The sequence below is a fragment of the Miscanthus floridulus genome, chromosome 10 (assembly GCF_019320115.1).
Source record: "Miscanthus floridulus cultivar M001 chromosome 10, ASM1932011v1, whole genome shotgun sequence".
In the NCBI taxonomy this organism is placed as follows: Eukaryota; Viridiplantae; Streptophyta; class Magnoliopsida; order Poales; family Poaceae; genus Miscanthus; species Miscanthus floridulus.
The window spans coordinates 112,172,483-112,177,895 of record NC_089589.1 but is presented as its reverse complement, the minus strand read 5'-3'; the positions used below and the strand labels follow the sequence as shown (position 1 = coordinate 112,177,895).

The 5,413-nt window shown below is 49.8% G+C and overlaps 1 non-coding gene across 1 annotated transcript; it reads right to left on the bottom strand.

The window, feature by feature from the left end:
• Positions 1–4,930: 4,930 nt before the first annotated feature.
• On the bottom strand, positions 4,931–5,037 carry LOC136490422 (small nucleolar RNA R71). Its single transcript, XR_010767713.1, has one exon. It is a non-coding gene; the product is annotated as a small nucleolar RNA R71 (small nucleolar RNA).
• Between the last annotated feature and the right edge of the window lie 376 nt (positions 5,038–5,413).

The following is a 5,413-nucleotide window of genomic DNA, read 5'->3' as shown; positions in this document are numbered from 1 at the left end:
GACCTTAATATCTAGGACGAGCTTCCTATAAGGGAGGAGGACTGTAACATTCCATGACTTCAAAACTTTTTACAATGAACCACTTACCGTGAAGTTGGCCAGGCCAAGTCAACAACATGGCAAGAGGAGTTTTCAAAAAAAAGTTATGGAGATAAATTAAAAACGCTCGTTGAATTCGAGCCACGCTCGAATTCAACATGCAACCCTCACACATGATTTATTATTCCTAAAACAAAAACCATAACTCTCTCTCATCTTCTTCAAAGATGGCTTACAAATAAGTGATGCATCACATTTAGTGTAAGATGCATGCGTGTTTGGTTTTTCTCCTCTCGCTGTGCTTGGAGGTAGCCCCTAGCTCTTTTTCCTAAAAAAAAAACCCTTGAGCAAAATAGGAAGAACCCTATCTCCTTTAATTCCCGGCCTTTGGCCCAACCATCTGAAGCAGGCCCCCTTTCCCTCTGCTCCCAATCAGGCCCAGCCCGCACTCCCTCATCTCTCCCTCCTGGACCTGCCTCGGCCTTTCTCCTTCCGCCAGGCCCAGGCCCCCTCACCTTCCCATCTCCCCGCAAGCCGCTAGCAGTGGGACGACCACCTTGTGCGCAAGCAACCACCTTATGCGCAGGAACGACCTCTTGGGACCCCCTTCATCACCTCTGGAGCACGCGGCGCACCCCGGCCGCGAGCTGGACCTGCGCCAACGCCACATCAAGCCGCCGGTGAGTCCTCCCCCTGGCCAAGCAGGCCAACCCTGTCGTGACCCTGCACTATCTGCCAAGCCCTTTCGGGCAGTTTGTCGAACACCCGGTGTGTGCCCCTCCACTTCTTCTTTCCCCGTCCTAGAGCTTGGAGCGCGACCTCAGCACATACAGGAGCAGCCGAGTGCCACCACACCATGCTTGAGCTCCGCCTTGCGCGCATCCCTCGACCCGGCGCCACTGCACATGCCACAGCCTTGGCTCCTCCTTGCCATTGCACGAACACAGCCTGCGAGGGCACGATCGCGAGCACCAGCCAGCCGTGCTCGCCGCTGCCAGCCCACCACACAGACACAGCATGGCAGCGGCTGGCCTCTGCCTTGCCAAAGCCCGCACAGGCGTGCGGCCTTGCACGGACCCTGTGCCCTGGCTCTTCCTTGCCACGGCGCACACGCATGACAGTGGACTGGCCCTTGCCTTGCCGCCACCTAAACACAGCTACCCCAGTCGATGACCTCGCCTCTAGTGTCGCCGTGACACGGCCTCGACACGGCCTCGCAGTCACAGCCCCACACCGCCATCGTCTACAGCCTTAGCCACTGGACTTAGGACGCCATGGTTTCCCTTAAACCGAGAGACACAGAGCATAGCAGCCTCCTTCCACACACAACCACGCCCTCAAGCCTCTGCTTTTCGACGAGCACCTTGACCTCTCCGCCTCCACCCGCGTACGGCACGCGGCGGGCATGCGCGCGGTGTGATCCTCGGCGGTCACGCTCGCCACGGTGAACTCCATCGCCAAGTCCCCATCCGTCCTCTGCCTTTGTCTCTTGTGTGTGGCTTGGATCCCAAAGGCCGGTTCCAGCCCACGTACAGCTAGGCCCAGTCGCCTTTTCCCTCTCCCAGTTAACAGTCCAAGACGGCCCGCTAGGGAAAGCAGGCCCAGCCTCGGACTCCATCCAGGTCCAGTCGCCTGAAGCCCACAAAGCCAGCCCCGAGCCTAGCCGAAGGAAGCTCACCTGATCCTTGCCCTTTTTCCCTTTTTCTGTCCTCAGAAAATCTTCCAGCTTCAAAATTCATAGAAAATTCACCCTAGCTCCAAAAATTTTGAAACTAGTTTCTTAATTTTTCTAAAACCCTGCTATACCTCATAGTACAGTTCTTGAGTCCTTTGAGTTAGTTTTTGTTGCTTCTTATTGGTGGCCATTCTCAGCATTTTTGTTGCGTAGCGACAACTCCAGCTCGGATGGATCCGACGACGCACCCGGAGGTGATGGACCCCGAAGGTGGATGACCTCGACTTCTGGAGACACGTACTAGTTCTTCCTCGACATCGCAGGTGTCATGGCAGCACCTTATCTTAGAAAATCCTGTTAGGCATTGCAAGTTGAATTGTTAGTGCTTTATATTAATTTATTTGGTAGTATATGTGATGCATGCTATTGCCTGAGCCTTGATTGCCTAGATTGAAACCTCTTCACCCTGACTACCCAGCTTCGCGCTCGCACTTATATATTGCCTACCTACTTGCTTGCATTTACTTCCATCATAATTGCATATATGCCTTATTATATGATGTGATGGTTGGATGGTGATGTGGTTGGTGGATCGGGTTTGGCCATGAGGCTTCCCCGTGAGATAGATGGTAGGTTGGCGTGACGGAAGCGTTGAATCCCGTGTGGGTGGTGGTGATTGAGGAGTTCTAGAGATATTCCTTGTCTTCACCCTTTTCTTTGGTGACATGGGCCAAAGTGAGATGATTTACCCTAGAGGGGTGCCTAGTGGTGTAGGAGTGTTCCGGATCTGGTTCTTGTGGTTATGATGGTTGGTTTTGATGTAGGCATTGTGGGGATGGCTAACCTTGAGAGGTGAGCCATGTGATTGGTGGAAGGTGCTTGCTGTGGAAATTATGGACCTTCGTAGGCCGACGTCTGGAACTTGGGACTTTGTCAAACATGCACGCCACAGGCCCTATATGAGGTAGGGCCCATTCTGTTGAGTTTGTGTTGGCGGTTCTTATTGACCAAATCCAACTGCCAACTAAGATCCAAAAAGGGAGAATTAGGCATCACTTACATACATATGTCTTTCATATTGACATAGTTCCACTTGTATTGAAAAAACATTGTTTTGTAGGACTTATACACAGATACTGTGGAAAATAAAACCAAAAGGCGCAATCAGTCAAAGCACAAAGTAGATTTGAGCAATGGAATAAGGAGAAGGCCCACCTCCCTATCGAAATTGGGCCAACTACCAACATGGCTGTACTCTAGGCCCAACCAGAGGCCTGCCACGTGGAGGCGGTGGCGAGAGGGGCCAGCCCTAGTGCGGTCACACCATCAGTGCGGGCGCACCCCCAGCACCGCCTCTTGGCCCCACCTTCGGTCAGGCGGTGCATTCAATGCCCTTAAGGATGGTTGCATGCGGATCTTCTCTGAATATGCCATACAAACTGCCCTGAGAGTAGTATATAAGAAAAGGGAGAGCTCCCTCTCTAAAGACACACCAACACTTGGAGCCACTACCTCACTGCCACCTCTTGTAATTTTCCTTTTAGTAGTCTTTTGGAGCTTGGCAAGCTTCTTTGGAGAGCATGAATCTTGGAGTGGAATCTTGGTACGAATAAGATGAAGCTTTTCTCCAAAGTGTTGTTCTCAATCTATCAATATTGTTACGCTTATGAACTAGTGTATAGTTCTTATGTTATGAACTTAGCATATAGAACTTTATAGTTAATCTTTCATACATCATATATAAGTAAGATTAGAGCTAAGTTGACGTGGCGGATCATCATGCCCTTCGGGCTTTCCCATGTCCTTGCTTGTCGATCCGTAGGGTCGAAGTGCCGGGGGATATGGGTAGTTTTCTTTGTATACGAGCATGGTGCTCGGGTACATAGGGACCGACGGATGCATTTCATACTCCACGGTTGAGGGGTAGGTGGTAGGTGGTGACACCCCTGTCTGTCCCTCGTAATTCCCCACATCCGGGTATGGTGTAGGAGTACATAAATTGCCTCATGAGGTTGCTGGCAGACCAATACCCGGAGGTCCCCTGACCCATCTCATGCCTAGGTCCAACTCTTATCCATGCATGTGTATGTGTACCAACTGTTGTAAGCATGACTATAGTAGGATAAGCCTGCTCCTGTTAGGAGTCATTCTTTTATTCTTTATTCTTTTCCTCTACTTTTATCCTTGAGGTTGGCCTGAGTGTGTGTCACACTATCTTTAAACCCAATCATGTTTACCCCTGTCATGAACCTTGGAATATTATATAGTCATGTTATCTTGAACCATGCACCTAAATAGATACTTTTATACCATTGCCTTCCTTTGGGAGAATATAAATAACGATACCCTGAATACTTTCGAGTGAAATGCTACAACGGTAATTCCATGCATTTGCGGATTTGTTCTATAAACATAAAGAACTACCACGGTGTTTCTGGTGCCATTGCTTGGGAAAACGTTCCAAAGTAGTGATGCTAAGAAATGCCAACGACATTTCTGGCGCCGTTGCCGGGGATGGAATCCATTCTCCATTTTTGGTAGCGATGTTTAGAAATGCCAACAAGCATTTCTGGCGCCGTTAACGGGGAAGGCATTGGTCAAAAGAATCTATTAGGACATGATCATGATGATATGCATGTATAGTAGCCATTGTTTATGCAGTCTGACTTTGCTTGTTTTCTCCTGTTATGGATGAAAACAGGATAGTGTATGAGTGGTTTCGCTCTGCCAAAAAATTTCATCAAGAATCCGGAGGCACTCCTAAGGAAGAACCAGTCTCGTACCACTCCTTCTTCTGTCACTCCGTCGACAAACAAACCAGTCACCCCCACACCATCTGCAACTAGCGCTATGGCCCAAAAGAACCTCCACGAGTTCTCCATCCCTGCCGTTGCTAACGTGCCCGTTGGGCCCATTATCAACGTGGGTGACAAGAACTTTGAACTCCGTGCTGGGCTGATCATGATGGTGTAGGCAAACCCATTCTGTGGTTTGCCTAGCGAGGATGCAAACGCACACCTTCAACACTTTCTGGAGCTGTGCGACACCATTGTCAACTAGGATGTCACACCAGATGTCATTAGGCTCCGTATGTTTCCCTTCTCCCTTGTGAGGAAGGCAAAGCAGTGGTTCTATAAAGACTAGGAAGCTGTCAACATGTGGGCAAAATGCCCCACGACATTCCTCACGAAGTTCTTCCCCATGGGCAAAACAAATGCCCTGAGGGGAAGAATTTCAAATTTCCAACAGAATTCCATGGAATCCATCCCCGAGGCATGGGAGAGGCTGCAATTATACATCCTTGCCTGCCCGCACCACGGGATGGAGAATTGGCTAATCCTCCAAAAATCCTACAATGGGTTAACCCCCAGGTCAAGGGGCCACATCGATGCCACTACTGGAGGAGCTTTCCTCTTGCTCACCATAGATGGAGCTACAGCTCTCATCGACAAAATGGTGGCAAATTAAGGGTAGAGTGACGAGAGGCTCCAAAATAAACAACAAAAAGGCATGCATACCGTGAAGGAGACGGACATGCTTGCCACAAAAATGGATCTATTAATGAAAAGAATTGACGAGCGTGCCGCCGAGAAGGAAGCTATGTATGGCACCGTGAAGGCCATGGACTCGCATATGACATGAGAGGTCTGTGGAGAGGCTTCATACATCAACAACGGATTTTGCCAACAACAAGGTAAT